Below are 20,729 nucleotides of genomic sequence, written 5' to 3' on the forward strand. Positions count from 1 at the left end.
TATTTTCTTCAGTGAGCTTTTATACCTCTTTTCCCATTTGGCCAATTCTGCTATTTAAAGAAGTTCTTTTCTTCAGTGAATTTTTGTTCCTCTTTTACCATTAGACTGGTTCTATCTGTAAGGTTTTATTTCTGACAAAAATTTTTTTTTGCCTCTTTTACCAAGTTGTTAATTCTCTTCATAATTTCCTTGCATCACTCTCATTTCTTTTCCCATTTTTTCCTCTATTACTTTTATCTCTTTTAATTTTTTCAGGAATTCTTGTTGGGGTTGGGTCCAATTAGTATTTTTTTCTTTGAGGTTTTGTCTGTGACTGTTTTGACATTATTGTCTTCTCAGTTTATGTCCTAGTCTTCCCTGACACTGTAGTAGTTTTTTATGGTCAAGTTCTTTTTTTTTTTGTTGTTTGCTCATTTTTCCAGCTTATTTCTTGGCTTTGAACTTTATGTTAATGTTGGACTCTGTTCACCTGGGGGTAGGGAGGAACTGTCTCCAATTTCAGGCTTTTTTTGTGCTGCTATTTTCAGAGCTAGTGCTAGGGTCTGCAAATTTTTGGTGTTTCCAAAGTGTTGTGATCCAAGGAGAGGTATGGTCACTTCTTTCCTGGTCTGTACTCTGGTCTTACCTAGGAAGGCCCTCCTGCTTTTCTGTAGTCACAAATGCCAGTAGTCCTCTTGGCCCTGGAACTGTGACCAGGTCCCCTGCTTTCCTGCACCCACAAATGCTGGTACTCATCTCTGCCTTGGAACTGTGACCCATTATTGCTTATGGCAATAGAGTTGCCAATCAGCACCAGCTGTATCTAATGCCAGCAAAGGGTACCCTGTAATCTCTTTCTGACCAGTTGTCCAATCCCCTTATCATTTATGGGCTAAGAGCTCCCAGTTACCATAGTAGGTGCTACTGCTGCTGCTGCTTTGCTCTGGGCTGACTCCCACCCCACTGTCTTCCTACTGCTTTCCTAAGTTGTCTTGGGGCTGGAAAAATGTCTCATTCTGAACTTTTGTTGGTTCTGGTACTCCAAGATTTGATTTGAGGAGTTATTTTAAAGTTGTTTGGAGGGGAATGTTGGGAGAGTTCATCTGGCTTGCGGCTTACACTCCACATCTTTGCTCTACTTCTCTGGTATTTGTTATAAAAATTCAGTGACCTGATTATACACAGACTGATGATTCAAGAAAGACGCACATCATTTCCTGTCCACTAAAATAGAATCATTTCTGTTTTTTTAAATGATGAACACGACCTTCCCAGTCTTTTCTTGAAGAAAATGTTCTTGATATATAGGCATAAGGCTTCTGTGTAATTTACATGTCATTGGTCTCTGTAATTCTTAATTTTCGAACTATGTTTTATTCCCAACCTCATTTTTTTTCCTGCCATCCTTACCTATTTGAATTACCTTACCTTTGTATTGAAGTCAAAGTATCTAAGACTATGTTGATTTCATTTGGAGGGTCTTCCTGAGAATTTTTTTTTTTTTTGTGGGGGGAGAACTTTTCTCTACCTTTCAGTCCATACAGTTAGAAAACTAGCATTTATTAAGCACCTACTATGTGGCAGGCATTGTGTCACAGATATTGGTGCATTAGCTGCAATTATTTGTTTTGTGGCCTTTTTTGCAAATATTTAGTAATGGGCACTGTAGTGTGAGACCACTCTAGTGTTCCACATGAAATGGTGTTTCTTGATGCCTTTGGCTGCATGATAAGAGCAATTCTATCATCTCCTTTATTTACTTCTCCAAGGAGAACCTATGAGCTCTGCTTCAATTTAGGGGCAACTTCCTTTTGGCTTCTGACATTGCCCACAGTGACAACGTCAATGACATGACTCAGTTCTTGCAACAGTATTCCCACTTATTGGTCATTGGATGAGAATATCATATTGAAAGTAAGAATAGCTATATTAATAATTATAAACAGATTTAAAAGTGTGTGATTTTTTAAAAATGTTTTTGTTGATGTCTTCTGTTTCTTACTACTTTTTTAGAGAGAAAAAAGTCATCACAACTAATCGATACATTAAAAAAATCTGAAAATACGTGTAGTGTGTAATGCCTGTGAACCTCCCTCCTTTATAAAGGGGTGAGATGAGGGCATCTTCTCATTTCTTTATTTGAGTGAAGCTTGATTTTTATAATTTACTTACATTCACTTTCGATTGTTTTGGGGTATTGTTATTATTTCCATCTCCATTGTTGTAGTTGTGGTATATAATTGTTTTCTTGGCTCTGCTTACTTTGATCTGTATCAGGTTACATAGATTTTCCCATATTTCTCTGTAGCATATTTCAGATTCATCATTTCTTTTAGTAAACTGACATTCCATTACATGTACCATAATTCATTTAGTCACTCCCAATTGATCAGCATCTATTCTGTTTCCAATTCTTGGCTATTATAAGAAGTGCTACAATAAATATTTTGGGGAATTGGGGGGAATTTTTTTCTTATCAATAGTTTCCTTGAAGTATAAGCTCAGTAACAGAGTCATTGGTTTAAAGGGCATAAATATTTTAGTCACTTTATTATTTGTATAATTCCAAATAGTTTTCTAAAATGATTGTACCATTTCACAGCTCCACCAACAATGCATTAGTATGTTTATCATTCCATGACCCTTCCAACATTGACTATTGCCACTTTTTGTCAACTGTGTGATTCCTAATACTCTCTCCCTCCCATTTCCACCACTCTGTCACTGGTACTACAGAGGACTGAAGACTATTCTGTATTATTCTTTTTTCCATGGGTTGCCATGGACCAATAATTCACCTTATAATGGCTAGCCTACCAATGGTGAACCTCTCTGTACATGGCTAGGCTTGTCTTGGAAAATAGATGTAGTCCTGCTGCCAGGACTGTTATTGAAGTCTCTCCAAGATGGTAGAACCTGCCAGAGCTTGTTCTCCATTGGTATAACCTCCAAGAATCCAGGGTCACCTCCATGCCACAAGGAGGTTTTAGAGTAAAACTTTGTGGAGGTGGTACAGATCATAAAGCACCATAAAAACGTCACTTACTATTATTCCCCTTCAAATTCATCCAGTTCATCATCCCTATAGCTGCCACACTGATATTCCTAAAATACAGCTCTGACCCTGTCACTCTACTTTCAGTGGTTTCCTAGCCTGGCATTTAAAGCCCTTCACAATATGGCCCCTACTTGCCTTTCTCATCTTATTTCATATCTCTCCCTCTGCCTTCCTTCTCCTGTCCCTGCCCATATACTCTCTGTTCCAAACAGATCTGCCAGATATTTCCCATGCATAATATTCCATTTTCTTCTTCTGGGTTTTTAAACAAATGGTTCCTCCTGTCTACCATGGACTTCTTTCTTTACCTTTCACCTAATGTAAGTTTAATGGTATATAAGTTTAATGCTATATAAGATCTTCCCTGCCCATTAAAAGGCCTTATATGGAGCCCTTTGGGACACAGGGATTCCCACACCTTTCCAATTAAGTGCTGATTTTCAAGCTTCTTGGTTCTCAGACAATCAATTGATGTGTCTTTGATTGGAAACAGTACATATGTATTGCTTGGAGGAAAAGGTGTGGGGGGAGACAGAAGGAGAGGGAGAGTGAGAGGGAAAGGAAGAAGGAATTTAGGGTTGCTTAGGGGAGCTTGCTTGTGGGGAGGCTTGAAGGACAGAAATGTTGGTGCTCCTTGGATTGATGAGTACCTTTCTAAATCTTGCCTTCTGGTATCCTAATAGGGATATTTCAAATAAATATTTTGATTTTGTCTTGGAGGAGCAGAGTTTGGTATATTTTGTGAACCAACCATGGAGATACGCATGTATATTCATAGCAGCTGCTATGGGAATGGCTTACCATTACACCTGGGCAGCTAGGTGGCACACTTAATAGAGTGCTGGACCTGGAGTCAGGAGTTCAAATTTGCCCTCAGACACTTACTAGCTCTGTGACCTTGTTCATGTTGCTTCATCTTGATTTGTCTCAGTTTCCTCATTTGTAAAATGAAGATAATAATAGCACTTTCCTCACAAGGTTGTAAGGATCAAATGAGATAACATTTGTACATTGATTGGCACAGCGCTGGCATATAACACTACAATACTATATAAATACTAGCCAATATTATTATTGTTACAATACCTGCTTCCTTCAAAACAAAGTTCAGGAGCCACCTCTGGGGCTCTTTCTTCATCCCATCTCCCTACCAATCATTAATACTCTTACCTTCTTTGCACGTACTTTTCTGTTTACTCATTTGTATATGTGTTATTTACCTCTCCTCAATAGAAAAGAAAAGTCTTGAAGGCAGGAAGGGTTTTGTTTTTGTTTTTGTTTCCAGAGTGCCTTCCCTGGTCCTTTGAGGATTGCTGTTGTTGAGTTTTTTCAGTTGTGTCCAATTCTTTGTGACTTCATTTGGGGTTTTCTTGACAAAGATACTGGAGTGTTTACTATGAGCTTCAGCTTCAGGTTTAAAATGAGCTTCAGCTCATTTTACAGAAAAGGAAACTGAGTCAAATAGGGTTAAATGACTTGCCCAGGGACACATAGATGGTGAATGTCTGAGGCCAGATTTGAATGTAGGAAGATGAGTCTGACTATACCTTTTCCTATCTTCTGCTATCTTTCATAGCTTTGATGTCTCATTCTGCTTACTACTCCATTCTCATACAATTAATATTTAACTGACTGATACCTGGCAAAATGGGAGGATCTAAAAGAGAGTTTAGAGGTAATATAGTCCAACTTCCTTCTTTTGAAGATAAAAAATGTGGCTCAGTTCACTTGCCCGAGGTAAAACTTGGTTGGATACAGCATTGGTAACAGGACTAGAATTAGAGCCTCTGTCTGCTGACTCTCATTTCAGTGCTCCTTCCTGTACTCCAACTAGAGTCAAATTAAGATGGGATTGGTAATTGAGCCTGTCTTCCCAAATCCTGGGACATTTCCCACACCTTTTCTTTCTCACTAATCCCATGGCTACCACTTCAATTTAGGTCTTATCATTTCAAGAAGCCACATAGAAATCTCCTTGGTATTTTCCTCACCTCCTGGAATAGGTGCCTGTTTGAGCCAAGGGAAGCTTCTTCTGGCAAGAACCATGTTAAAGAAAGATTCATCTGTCCTCAGTTTCCCTCCCCCAACTTGGCAAAGATTCTGAGCATTGCCCCAGTCATATGATGGGTCACATTTTGATTTTCATTATAATTACCCTGGCACATGGATAGAAGCAATCATTCTAAATGTTCTGAAGTACCTGATCTAATGTTGTTTGTTTGTTTGTTTGTTTTTTCAATATCTTACCCAAATTCTGATTCATTATAATTAAAATCTTGTATTTCCTGGTTTGTTTTTGTACACAAAATCTCAGTCAACATTCTTTTCCACTTCCTTAATTTCATTCTGCACACTGCCTTCTGCTTAATCTTTCAAAAGCAGAGCTCCTTTTGAGTTGCTCTCTTCCTTATAAATTCCAAGTAATGCTCCATTGCCTTTGGAAGGAGGTCAAAACTCTTTAGCTTTGCATTCAAGGTTCTTCACAATCTGGCCCTAATTTGTCCTTCCAGACCTCCTCTATTACTCATCAAAACAATTTTGTGCTGCAGCCCATCTGGCTATTGTAATATGTAACAGCAATGTGTTTTCTTATGCAATGCCCTTATATTGTGCCCCTTCCCTGACATTTGCCCATTTTTCAAAGTCCTGCTTAGATTCCAACTCTGTAATGATATGTTCCTTGATCGCTTTGCTCTTATAGGAAGGGAACAAGCATTTATTAAGAACTTACCAAGTGCAAGCACATCACAAATATTATCTTATTTGAATCTCATATTAATCCTGAGACAATTGAGAAGAATGAAGTAGACAGATGGTACGGTGGGTAGAGCAATGAGTTTGGAGTCAGTAGAATTCTTCTTCCTGAGTTCAAATCTGGCCTCACACATTTATTAGTTGTTTGACCCTGGACAAATTACTTAACCCTGTTTGCCTCAGCTCCTCATCTGTAAAATGAGCTGGAGAAGGAGATGACACTCCACTCTAATACCTTTGCCAAGAAAACCCTAAATGGGGTCACAAAGATTTGGACACGACTGAAAAACAACTGAACAACTAATAAGAGGCAGATAGAGGTTAAAGGACTTGCCCAGGGTCACACAGTTAATAAGTGTCTTGAACTCAGGTCTATCTTGACTCCAAGCCTAGTGTACTAACCACTGCACCACCTAGCTTGCCTACAGCTACATGCTATAGCAGGGGTTCTTAACCTCAGGTGCATGAACTTATTTAAAAAATATTTTGATAACCATATTTTATTATAATTTGTTTCCTTTGTGATCCTTTATGTTTTACTTTATACCTTTAAAAACATTATGCTGGGAAGTGGTCTATAGACTTCACCAGACTGCTATAGGGGTCAGTGACATCAAAAAGCTTAGGAACTCCTAGCTTATGCCATATAGTTTCCACCACTTAACATTCATTCTTTACACGGGTAGATATTTGTGGGTAGCTCTTTGTATGACTAGATTGTATGCTTCTTGAGGTCAAGGACTACATCTTGCTCAGCTTTATACCCTGAATACTTCTCATTACACTTATTTGTTCTTTTTAGGTGCTTGATTAATATTTCCAAAGTAAATGTTGAATGTAATAACCACATATAAGTAGTCATCTCCAATAATTTGGAAGGGAATATAACATAAATTTAAATGGTTATTTTACAGTTTCTCTATAGTTGACGGTTCAAAAGGATGGATTCTGAATAACCATGTTATCACCATCTGTCTCTCTCTCTCTCTCTCTCTCTCTCTCTCTGTCTCTGTCTCTCTCTCTCTCTCTCTCAGCAACAGATTGATTATGATGCTGAATATTGGAATTATTGGTAATAAAAGGAGCATGGAGCTAATAACCTTAAAACCTTCCTTTAGAAAAGATTCTAGAAATTGATACCTCAAGTATTATGTAATTGGGAGTTACTATCTTTATTCCAACTTGTTATCTTTGTGTTTTGACACCTTAAATGACAGCTATCTATGTAATTTAGGGTTGCCATGAAAAGTATTTTGACAAAAAAATCTGATTTAAATTTTTAAAGAGACCTGATTTTTAACATTTAAGCATTGTTCATGATCACCCTAATTTAGATCCCATTTCACAATCTTGATGCACATTCTGTACGCATAATTTATCCTCATAAACAGTTAATATATTTGGATTATGTAAAATACATTTTCAAGTCAGCAGCTGTAATTCTCTATTTTTTTTCATACCAAGTGGTATTAAAACTGAGTTAGGCATCTATCATCTAAGAAGGCAAAACTCTCCATTCTTGTACCTCTGTTGTTTCTTCCCAGTGTGGGTGGAGGGAAGACCAAGTGAGCAGAGGGAACTTGAGGAAAAGACAGTTGAAGCCACCCACCTCAGAAATATCTCTTGACAGACAAAATGAGAGTTTGAATAGATTGGCATTGGGAGCATTGCTGGGATTTGGTACTTAGATTCGACTGTATGGCAGAGGAGGGGTACCATTTGTTATTGAATCAGTGCTGAATTTGCAAAGTAGCCCTTCTCATCCTTTCCTACCCTGTAGACTAACACCCTTTGAGCATTATTTCTGTTTCAGGGAGAAACAAAATCTCTCAAGAAACAAAATTGTAAAAGAGCAGTGAACAAAACTTCAACAAGCCATCCATGGTAACCTCTTTCTAAGAAGGAGTGTGAAAGATATCCAGGGGAGATATGATTGGAAAAGGAAGGGGATCAGTCACATAATCACCATGGGGGATGGCAGATGAACTGACCAGATGCTCCATTGCTCAAGAACATTATAAGATTTAGAAGAGGCCTTCAACAAATAGGATGGAAAATTGTGGAGAATTTATGAACATGGATAAGAGTTGGATCATATGAGAAGGATGAATTATGGTCTATACCTGGAGGACATGTTCACTTTGATGAGATCATAGACCTCCACAGATCCAGCAGCTTAGATAATGCTTTTGGCTTTTGGGTAGTTACCATCCTATAGATCAAAGATTCTTGACATGCGATCTATGGACTTGCTTTTAAATTAATGATAACTATACTTTACTATAGTTTCCTATACATTTTATTTTATGTATTTAAAAACATTATTCTGAGGAGTTCATAGTTTTTACCAGAAAAGGGGTCCATGACACAAGAAAAGTGAAGAATACTTTTCTTAGAGAACTGTAGCTTGGTTTATGTGATAGAGATTGGGTGAACATATTTCTTTACAGGTAGAACTGGAAATAGCAGAGGACTGATAGGGCTTTGTTGACATGGAGGGTCCAGCAACCACTCAGTGGCTCTCATTATGTCCTTCTTCTAGTACATGTCTTCCTACTGAAGTAGACCTTCTCCGATGTTGGCCTGAGGAAGTGGTGCCTCAGGGTACCTAGGATCATCTTGTATTCAGAGTGAGTATGCATCACTTTTCCTGCTTCTGCCATGATGGGTTTACTTCAAGATTAATTTGCCATGTTTTCCTATGAATTTAACAATTCAATAAATATTGTTTGAGTTAGTTGCTGTTTTCTCATAATTTATTTTTAAAATACATTTTGATGTCTTTTCTTTTTATGGAACCAGATTTCCCATGATATCCCACTTCTTCCAAAAGCTATCCTTTTTACTAAACAATAGAAAAAGAGAAAATAAAAACAATTAAACCCAACCAACATATTGAAAAAAAATCTGCTTCTTTGTACAATGATCTACATTTATTATCCCTCATTTCTACATAAAAAGAGGGAAGTACTTTCTGCTATCTCTTCTTAAGAACTAAGCATGGTCATTGTAATTTCATAGGATTTAGTTGAAGTTGTTTTATTTTCTTAATTCTTGCCATTTAGATTGTTGTAGTCATCGTCTATCTTGTTTTCCTGGTTCTGCTTATGTCACTTTGTATCAATTCATTTAAGTCTCCCCATGTTTTTCTCTAGTCATCATATTCATTATTTCTTACGGCACAGTAATATTCGCATATTGTTGCATGTGTGCTTGTTTAACCATTGCCAGATCATTGGACATCTATTTCCTTTCCAGTTCTTTGCTGCTACAAAAAGTGCTGTTATAAATATCTTGATGTTTATTGAACTTGTCATTGACTTATTCAGATTATATGATGAGCCGTAGAATCTCTGGGTCAAAGGATATGGGCATTTTAGTTCAATTAGAGCTTGCTACACACTTACTATGTGCAGTTTCCATGCAAAGTATTGGCAGAGATTCAAAGTTATCATCAGATATAGTTAATTATTACTCTTGTGGAGCTTATCTTTGACTAACTTATTGCAAATAAAACTTAAACATTTAAAGCTTGACTGGTTACCCTAACTTTGTTCTGGGCAATTGAGAGATGTTACAGTTTTCAGAATACAACTACCTCACATGTCTAGATATAATTATTAACATAGTTTCTACAAAGAGAAAACATAGTCCTCTATTGCAGGTTCCTTGACTGAGTTTCCAAAATTTCTGTTCAGCAATAATTTTTCCCCTTTCCAAGTTAGAATAGAAAAGGTAGAGAAAAACTTGTGCTGCTACTTTTTCTCTTTCCTCTTTCACAAAATTTGGCACATAGGAAACACTTGATAAAGATTCATTCATTCATTCAATGAATCAATCACAATTTTCTTCCAAATAGAATCTAATCAAGCAGTTATTAAACACTTGATAATTGCCTTCTGAGAAATGTGAAGAATACAAAGTTACTGGAGAGGGGGATATAAAACTTTGTTGTGCTTCTGGAGAGTTTGACATTACTGCAAAGGTCTATGGGTAAACTAAGTATTACTAATTTGAAGAAATTGTAGAGAAATACAGTCCCCCTGGATAGAATTCTATCTCTAAGAAGGACAATGGAAAGCACCTGTTTAACTTGTTCCTACACTGTTTGAGTTACAATTTTGTTGTCCCTTAATAGCTATACCTTCATTAATGTCCTTATTTTGTAGCTCTTTCTCCCAGCTACACTACCCCTCCCATTTTTATAATTCAACTCTTTCTCACTCTCATTTATCCTTTTACTTCTCAGCTCAGTTCTAAGACTATAAATTGCCTAACCATACCTCAACTTGGTTAGTGAACCTAACTGTGAGATTTTCTTGCATGTCCACGGTGTGCTTCTCCCCTTGTGGCTACAAGAATTTTTTTTTTTATTGCCTTGACTAAGTCAGAAAAATTGAGAGAACGGAATTAATTCTTCCACAATTCTGATGGACAACTTGAAGGTTAGAAAAAGGAAGAACACCTGATATTAGCTGACTGGTGGTGACAGGTTTTCAGCAAGCAGCAAAGACATATTGGAACACTGAAGTTCAAGTAAATGAAATTTAAAGAAAGAGTACCTATCACTATTTTTCACTTGAAAAGAGATATATTGTGCTAGGTATCAGATATAAAGACAAAGCAAAAATTCTTGCTTTTGAGGAATTTACACAATGCTTCTTGAGGTAGGGGAGGATGATGAGTAGATAAGTAACAAGTAACTACAAAGACGGGCTGGACATGTCCATGGTGTTCGCAACAGACCATCATCGATCAATACCGAGGCCATTGACCATTTCCCTCAGGTGGAAGTCAATCCCTCCCTAGCTGAAGCTCCAATTGAAGAAGAGGTTCTGAGGGCCATTAGGCTCCTCTTATGTGGCAAAGCACCTGGTGATGATCCTATTCCAGCTGAGATTTACAAGGTAGGGGGACCATTGCTCAGACAAAAGCTGACTGAAATTTTCCAGATTATATGGCAAGAGAAGGTTATCCCCCAGGAGTTCAAGGATGCCTCCATTGTCCATCTCTATAAAGGTAAAGGGAATAGATTGTCCTGTGACAATCACAGGGGACTCTCTCTCTCTCTCTCTTAGTCATTGAGTCTTCTTTAATAGGCTGATCCTTCACCTGGAAGCTGGTCACCTACCTGAGAGCCAGTGTGGCAGTGGGACTTCAGAAAGGGCAGAAGCATGGTCGATATGGTGTTTGATGCCTGAACTCCAGGAGCAATGCCAGCAGCAGAAGAGGTCTGTACACAATGTCTGTAGATCTGACCAAAGCCTTTGATACTGTTAGTCATGAGAGCTTATGGAAAATCATGTCAAAATTTGGTTGTCTTGAGAAATTCATCAATATTGTACATCAATTTTATGGTGGCATGCTTGCCCAGGTTCTGGATAACGGACAATGCTTGTGTTTTCCCAGTCACCAGTGGAATAAAACAAGACTGTGTGCTTGCTCTCATGCTTTTTCGTATGATGTTTTCAGCCATGCTGTCAAATGTTTTCAATGAGAATGAACACGGCATCAAGGTCAGCTACCATGATGATGGTAAATTCTTCAACTAGAAAAGACTACAAGCTAAGACCAAAGTGAAGGGAGTGTTGGTGAATGCTTTTCTGTTTGCAGATGATTGTGCCCTCAATGCAGCCTCTGAAGCTGAGATGCAACAAAGTATGGATCAATTCTCTGCTGCCTGTGTTAATTTTGGCCTAATAATTAACACCAAGAAAACACAGATGCTCCATCAGTCACCACCACACCATCCACACATGGAACCATTGGTTACAACAAATGGAGAAGTTTTGAATGCTGTGGATAAGTTCACTTCCCTTGGTAGTGTACTTTCCAAGGATGTACACATTGATAATGAGATTGATGCATGCATTGCCAGAGCTAGTTCAGTGTTTGGGAGGCTCTGAAGGAAAGTATGGGAGAAAAGAGGTATTAGAATATAGAGTCATTGTGCTAACCTTATTGTTGTATGCCTATGAAATCTGGATAATATATTAGCTCCATGCCAGGAAACTGAATTGCTTCCATTTGAACTGTCTTAGGAAGATTCTGAAGATCACCTGGCAGAATAAGGTACCAGACACTGAGGTCCTTTCTCGAACTAGACTACCAGGCATTCAAACTCTGCTTCAGAGAGTGCAACTATGATGGGTTGGTCATGTTGTTTAAATGCAAAATGTATCCTTGCCAAAAAGATTATTTTATGGAGAACTTACACAGGGCAAGCATTCACATGGTGGTCAAAAGAAGAGATACAAGGACAGTCTCAAGGTCTTTCTTAAGAACTTTGGAATTGATTGTGTGACATGGGAGACACTGGCACAGGACCTCTCAGGATAGTGTGTCGACATCAGAAAAGGTGCCGTGCTCTATGAGCAAACCAGTATCGAAACAGATCAAAAGAAGCATAGGATGTGCAAATTTAGAGAATCCACCCTATGGTAGAGCATTCTGACTGCTTATTGGTCTGATCAGCCACTGTCAGATACACTGAAACTTGCCATAGTGATGCCATTTTGGTCTTCTTTGAGTGCGAAGGACAACAACCAACCAACAAACCAACCAAGCAAGATATGTAACTATAAGGTCTTTTGAGGAAGGAGAAAACACCAGTAACTAAGTGAGGGACGCCTTCTCTTACTGGAAGCCTTCCTAGTCTCTCTTAATTCTAATGCCTTCCCTCTGTTAACGATTTCTAATTTATCCTGTATACAGCTTGTCTGTACAGTTATTTGTATGTTGTCTCCCGCATCAGATTGTGAACTCCTTAAGAGCCTGGACTATCTCTTAGCTGTCTTTGTATCACATGCTTAACACAGTGCCTGGCATATAGTAGGAGCTTAATAAATGTTTATTGACTGGCTGATACCTAAGCTAATTTTTGAAGCAAGTGAGAAATTCCAAGAAGTGGAAGTAAAGAGAGTTTATTCCAGACATGGAGGATGTCAAAAGGTACAGAGATGGGAGATGGAATACTACAGAAAGAAGATGAATTTGACTGGAATATGGTGTCAATGAAAGCTATAGTGTCAATGAAAGCTTGGTCAACTGAAGGATTTACACTGTGAAAGGAAGGCAGTGAGACCAGAGCAAGAGAATGGACTGGGAAAATAGGAAGAGGTAAAGGGATTTGAGGTACTAATGAGAATAAAGGGTAGAGTGAGGAAGAGGGGGACAGAGAGAGGGATGGAAAGATTGACTATTCTAATCAGAGAGAAGAATAACATAATGATAGGTGATGCTGAAATATAACAACAACGATTATAATGTCAGTATGAGATAAATCTAGAAAGACAGATGGACACTAGACTGGGAAGGGTTTCATGTCCAACTGATGATTTGTATTTTATTCTAAAGGAAGTCGCTGAAGATTTTTGAGTGGTGGGAGGTGGAGTGACATGGTCAGATGTGTCAAAGGAATACTAGTTCATCTGGTTTGTGGAAAAAGGCTTTGAGAGGAAAGATACTGGAAGAAAGGAGAAGCATCAGGAGGGCATTGCAATGATCCTTGCAATAGAAGTGACGGGGGCTAACCTAGGGAGCTTGTGCGAATGGAGAAAAGGACAGGATCTGAGAAATGTTGTGAAAGTAGAATGGACATGACTTAACAGATGACTTGATATGACAAATAAGGAAAGAGAAGAATCAAAGAGAATTCCATGGTTATTAATCCTTGGGAACTGGAAAAATGGTGGTGACCTCAATAGAAGTAGTGAAGGTTTAAAGAGGAACAATTAAAGGGGAAGATAAATTACTACTATTTTGGATGTGTTGACTTTAAGAAGTGAATGGGACATTTAAGTGGTGACTTCCTACAGGCATTTAATGATGTTGGACTGAAATTCAGTACTAGAGAAAAATTAGGGCTAAATATGTGGACTTAGGAGGCATCTGCATAAAAATGATGATTGGGAGCTGATGAGATCACCAAGTTAGAGAAAGCATGAAAAGAAGAGAAGACCCAGGATCTAGAACAGGGGGTAGGAGTTTGTGGCTTTGAGGCCACATGTGGCCCTCTAGGTCTTCAAGTGTGGCCCTTTGACTGAATCCAAACTTTATAGAACAAATCCCTTTAATAATAGACCTTGTTCGGTAAAACTTGGACTTGATCAAAAGGTTGCACCTAAGGACCTAGAAGGCCACATGTGACCTTGAGGATGCAGGTTCCTCATACCTCACCTAAAAATAAGGTAGAAGAAGTAATGACAAATGGACTTGGTTCTCAATAATAGAAGATACAAAGACATTTGCTGAGAGGAAGAGGGTAGGATTCTTAAAGAATAAAGAGAAGGTTTGGACTAGGCACTACAGCGAAGTGGTAAAGATTCAATTAGGTTAGAAAAGCAGGATTACCAAACAGATGTAAAGGACCCAATTCAGATTAGCTAATTTAATATTGTGATGAACACAGTGGGGGTGGTTATATTTCTTCTCCAATAACGTCCATTGACATGTGGGTATAAGTGGAAGAGGTGGATAACTGGAGTAACTCAGGGTGGGAATTTGGCAAGGGATGCATAGTAAGAAAACAAGGAGTAAGGGTGGAAGGCAGCTTTTAGTTGAGTTGGTCAACTGTAGGAGCCATGCTGTGAAGGGAGGGTAGTGATAGCAGGCAAGAGAAATGGACCAAGAAAAAGGTAAAAGGATTTGAGATCCTAGTGAGGATAGAGAATAGAGTGAGGAAAAGGGAGAGATGGAAACATATAACAACCACAACGACAAACATTTATACAATGCTTCAAGGTTTGCAAAGCATTTCACAAATATTATCTCATTTTATTCTCCCAGCAGCCCTGAGACATAGGTGCTGTTGTTATTCCTGTTTTACAGATAAGGAAACTGAAGCAGAAAGAGATTAAAGGCTGACTTAGTTTTGCACAGCTAGTAAGTATCTTAAGGCTGAATTTGAATTCAAGTCAGACTACATTTTATACCTTCCCATCATGTCCCAGAAATCTCTTCATTTCATGTCATTTCAGCCCTGGAATTAAAAACTCAGTCTCTACCTCTGGTTATCTCCTTCTAGACTCTCTATTTAAAGATAGTACCCAGGACACCCATCTCTTCATTTCTACCAGGCTGTGATCTGGCTTTTCTGTCATGCTACTTCCTCCCACGGCCCCACCCTCTCATGTTCCTTTTATGTATTATCTTTCCTCACTAGAATGTAAGCTTCTTCATTAGAATGGCAGGATCTGTCTTTCTTTTTGGCTTGTATTTGTATTCCTAATGCTTAGCACAGTGTCTGGTACATAGCAAATGCTAAATAAATAGTTGTTGGCTGACTGAGTTACTGAATTCAGGTTCAGGGTTCTATCCGATAGATCACCTAGCTACCACTAGACAAGACCATCCATATGGAAGGCTAAAGTAGAGTGAAGATGTAAGTCATGGAATTTAAGGAGGTTGATGAAAATCATAAAAAATGAGTCAACAGCTTGGAAAAGGAGAAACAAAAAAGTACTGAAGAAAATAATATTTTAAAAAAGCAGAATAGGTTAAATGGTAAAAGAGGAACGAAAATTCAATGAGGAGAAGAATGCCTTCAAAAGCAGAATTGAAGAAATGAATAAAGATACACAAAAATTCACTGAAGAGAAGAATTCCTTAAAAAGGAGAATTGGCCAAATGGAAAAGGAGGTATAAAGTCTCCCTGAAGAAAATAATTCCTTAAAAATTAGAATTAAGCAAGTAGAAGCCAATGACACCAAGAGACATTGGGAAACAATCAAACAAAACCAAAATAATGAAAAAATAGAAGACAATGTGAAATATTAGGAAAACAACTGACCTGGAAAATAGATCCAAGAGAGATAATTTAAAAATTATTAGACTTCCTGAAAGCCATGATAAAAAAAGAGCCTAGATATCATCTTTCAAGAAATTATCAAGGAAAACTGCCCTGATATTCCAGAACCAGTGGGTCAAATTGAAATGGAAAGAATCTACTGATCACCTCCTGAAAGAGATCCCCAAATGAAAACTTCCAGGAATATTACAGCCAAATTCCAGAGCTCTTGGGTCAAGGAGAAAACATTGCATCAGTCAGGAAGAACAATTCAAGTATTATGGAGCCACAGTTGAATACACAAGTTTTAGCAGCTTCCATGTTAAAGGACTGAAGGGCTTAGAATATGATATTCCAGAGGGCAAAGGAGCTAGGATTACAACCAACAATCACCTACCCAGCAAAAATTAAGTTTAATCCTTCAGAGGAAAAAACAGATATTCAATGAAATAGAGGACTTTGAAGCACTCCTGATGAAAAGACCAGAGCTGAATAGAAAATTTGACTTTTAAGTATGACTCAAGAGAAGCATAAAGGAAGAGGAAAATGAAATCATAAGGGAATTAATAAGGTTAAACTGTTTACATTCCTACATGGGAAAATAACATTTGTAGCTTGCAAAACTTTTCTTGTTAGGGGAGTTAGAAGGAGTGTATATAGATGGAGGACACAGGTGTGAGTTGAATATGATGAGATGACATCTAAAAATTAAAATTAAGAAGTGAAAAAGAGGATTGCACTGGGAGAAAGGGAAAAGGGGAGATAGAATGGGATAAATTTTCTCACATGAAAGTGGCATGAAAGAGCTTTCACAGTGAGGTAGTGAGGGATGCTTGAACCTTATTCTCATCAGAATTGGCTCAAGGAACAGACTCACAGTGGCTCATAGAGATTTCAAGCATGGGACACAATATTTTCGTCTCAGAGTTTACAGAACCATTCATTGAATCAGAAAATGCCTGTTCTCACCGAACTATTTAGCCATATTGATAAGCACCAGGATCAATCCATAAAGAAGCTTTCAGGTTGGGTGGCAATCCAGAGCATTTCTGCAAGGCCAAAGAGAAGAAATCAGTGGAATGATAGAAACTGCAGCTGCAAGCACAAGACAACTAAGTGGCATAACCGAGCTCATAAACATTGGGAAACAAAATCTCCAGGATGATTCAGAAATTCCTCTTCCTCCTATTTTACTTGGCAAACTGGGCTCAGATTCCCAAAAGAAAACTGTGTGGGTCTGTGGACATCTGGATGTACAGCCAACAGCCTTGGAGGATAGCTGTGAGCCCTTCACATTGTTAGAAATAGGTAGAAAACTATATGGAAGAGGGGTAACCAATGACAAGGGACCAGCACTTGGCTGGCTAAGTGCCCTGGAAGCTTTTTAGCAGATAAATCAGGATATCCTTGTCAATATCAAATTTTGTCAAGAAGGCATGGAGGAATCTGGTTCTGAAGGTCTGGATGACTTGATTTTCTCCAAGAAAGATACTTTCTTCAAACAAGAAGCCCTGTATTACATTTGACCTCAGAGGAATTTGCTGCTTTTTTTTTTTTTTTATAGAGGTGGAATGCTGTGGCAAAGACTTATTCTGGTGTGTATAGTGGTTCAGTACATGAAACCATATCAAATCTCATTACTCTGGATGGGCTGCTTGGAGGACAGAAAGGGATACATTCTCATTCCTGATATTAATGAAGCAGTGGCTCCTATTACCGATGAGGAGCTCTTGCCATATGGAAAGATTGACTTTGATTTTGAAGAATATGTGAAAGATGTGGGAGCAAAGGCACTTCTACCTGATTCAAAGGAAATAATCTTAATTCAAGGCGTACATGGGCCATAGTAGAAAACCCTGGGTATCTGACTTCATCCTCTTTACCTGGCTGGGAGAAAAGTCCTGAAAAGAGTTTTTGGTGTTAAAATAGACTTGACCAGAGAAAGGTGCAGTATTTCTGTGACCTTGATCTTCCAGGAGGACACAGGTAAAAAAATAATACTGCTGCCTGTCAGATCATCAGATGATGGTGCTCATTCACAGAATGAAAAACTCAATAGACATAATTGTATAGAAGGGACCAAAATGCTGGATGCATGCCTATATGAAGTGTCTCAATTGAACTGAGTCATATATTTTGTTCCTCACTTTGAAGAGTGATATTTAAGTGGAAAGTTGGTTAATCTGGTCATTAGGTCATTTTTCATTAGGAGGCCTCTTGTCTTACTCTTTTCCTTTCATAAAAACAAACACCTACAAAAGCTTTGAACATCTGCCATTGCTATACCCACTATATACTATTATCTAAAAATGGAACCATTTGAAGACAAGGCTGAAAAATATTTATATTTGATTCCCAAGGTCTGACAAGGGCTCTGAATTGACAAATTCTTGTCTCAGCTGGGCTGTTTCCAAAGTTCCTACAAAACTGCTTTTTTCCCCCCAAAATGAATAATCCATCTAAAACAGGAACTCTTAACTTTTTCTGTATCATGGACCTTTTGAGCAGTCTGATGAAACAGAGTAATGTTTTGTTTCCTGCAGTCATAATTGATGAAAATGCTAAATTTCAGTTAGAGGTTAATGAAAAATAAGATATTTTTTCCATACAAGCTTACAGACCCTCTGAAATCTTGAAATTCTTGAACCCCAGGGAAAGAATCCTCAATCTAAAAAAAAAAATTAAATCCTCCAAAAGAAATACTATTTAATTGATAGGCTGTCTTCAGTAATAGGACTTGTTGTTTTGAACAACAGGTTGTTGTATATTTATTCCTTATCTCTGTCTTCCTTTTTTTTTTTTTTTAAAGCTTACTGGCCTAATGTGTTGTTTTATAAGGGAAATATTGAAGATTATGAAATAAATTGCAACTTTTTCCCCATAATTAGATTGTTGCTATTATTAGATCTCCTTTTGAGTCTGTGTTTTGTGTTTATGCTCCCTGAACTCACTACTATTTTTACTCTGTTAAGGTCCATAAGGGATATATTTACTATTTTTGTCCTTTTAAATCATTGGTAATATGCCTGTGTCTCTGTGCCTTAACACATACTCAATTTTTGCAGAAAGTTCCATGTAGTGCTAAGACACACATACACACACATATATGTATTTATATACACATAAACATATAATTATAATTATAAATATATTTTATTATAATTATAAATATATTTTATACGTATAATATTATCATGAAACACCATAGAAGTTTTTTGTTGTTACTGTTTAACCCAATAAGCATGACTCTTTTTAGTTTTTTTCATTTTTTTCTTGGGCACAATTTATTTATTTACTTATTGGTGCCTTCCTTGGTTGCTATATTTGATTACCTTTGGGTTTCTATTGTTTGGAGTGTTTGCAAAAGAAATAATTTGCTCAAATCTTTTTTTTTTGTTGGAATGCTTCAAATGCCTATCTTCTATTGACCACCCCACTTTTAAAACTGATAATTAGGCCCAGGTTTGCAGGTGATATTATTTTGGGTTACATCTTGATGGGCTCCTATGCTCTTTTGAACACATTATTCCCTTACCTCCTGAAGTTTCTGGTGGGCCCAGAATATGTCTTTTGAATTTCCTTTCCTTTATATTTGAAAGGCTTTCTTTTGGGTGCTTGAAGAATTTTTTGTAGTTTGTGGTCTTTTTCTTTTTCTGGAGTCAATTTATGGATTCTTTCAGTTAGCACTTTGTTTTCTATGTTCAGAAGTTCTAGGCAGTTTCCTTGTATTTTTTCATGCATTATAATGTTGATACCTAAATCAGGAAGAACAAAAAAAGAGAAAGAAAATTGTAGATCAATTTCACTAATGGATATTGACGCAAAAATCCTGAATAAAACACTAGCTAGAAATCTACAACAATATATCACAAAGATTATACACTATGACCACGTGGGATTTATACCAAGGGTGCAGGACTGGGTTATAAGGAGAACTCAACACAACTGATTATACCAATAATAAAAGTAGCAAAAACATATGATTATATCAATAGATGCAGAAAAACCTTTTTGACAAAATGCAACACTCATACCTATTAAAAACACACAGAAGCATAATTATAAATGGATTTTTTCCTTAAAATAGTAAGAAATATCAGCAAGCATTATCAATGATGGGAATAAGCTAACAACCTTCCCAATAAGATGAGGAGTGAAACAAGGATACCCATTATCACCAATATTATTCAGTTTTGTACTAGAAGTGCTAGCAGTAGCAAAAAAGAGAAGAAAAAGAAATGCAATCAGAATGGGCAATGATGTAAAAACTATCTCTTTTTGCAGGTGACGGGATGGTATTCTTGGAAAATCCTAGAGATTCAACTAAAAGTTAGTTGAAGCAAAAGATAATTTTAGCAAAGTAGCAGGATATAAACTAAAACCATATAAATCATTAGCATTTATATATGTCACTCACAAGCCCTGTAAGAAGAAGTAGTAAGAGATATTTCAGTTAAAGTAACCATAGATAATACAAAATTCCTGGGAGTATACCTGCCAAGACAAACTCAGGAACTATATGAACATAATTTTAAAATATTTTTTATATAAATAAAGTCAGATGTAAATATTTGTAGAAATATTCATTGTTCAAGGATGGGCTGTGCCAATATAATAAAATGACAATTCCACCCAAATTAATGTACTTATTCAGTGCCATTCCACTCAAATTACCAAAAACTTATTTTATGAACTAGAAAAAATTATAACAAAAATCATTTGGAAGAACAAAATTTCAAGAGTATCAAAGAAGTTAGAGGAAAAAATGTAAAAGAAGGATGTCTAGCAATATCAGATTTTAAGCTGTATTATAAGGTGGTAATTAGGGGCAGGTAGGTGGCACAGTAGATAGCGTGCTGGGTCTGGAGTCAGGAAGATTCATCTTCCTGCGTTCAAATCCTGCCTCAATCACTTACTAGATGAGTGATTCTGGGCAAGTCACTTAACTCCTTTTGCTTCAGTTTCCTCATCTGTAAAATGGGTTAAAGAAGGAAATGGCACATCCCTCTAGTATCTGTCAAGAAAACCTCAGATGGAGTCATAAAGAGTTGGACATGATTGAAAAACAATTGTACAACAAACAAGGTGAAAATTGTCAAAACTCTCTGGTACTGGCTAGGAAATAGAAAGGTGTATCAATGGAATAAAGTA

General features: G+C 37.4%; 1 pseudogene; it reads left to right on the forward strand.

Moving 5' to 3' along the window:
• The first annotated feature begins 16,533 nt into the window (after window positions 1-16,533).
• On the forward strand, window positions 16,534-17,425 carry LOC140513967 (cytosolic non-specific dipeptidase-like; annotated as a pseudogene).
• Window positions 17,426-20,729: the final 3,304 nt, after the last annotated feature.

The sequence above is a fragment of the Notamacropus eugenii genome, chromosome 7, assembly GCF_028372415.1.
Source record: "Notamacropus eugenii isolate mMacEug1 chromosome 7, mMacEug1.pri_v2, whole genome shotgun sequence".
Classification (NCBI taxonomy): domain Eukaryota; kingdom Metazoa; phylum Chordata; class Mammalia; order Diprotodontia; family Macropodidae; genus Notamacropus; species Notamacropus eugenii.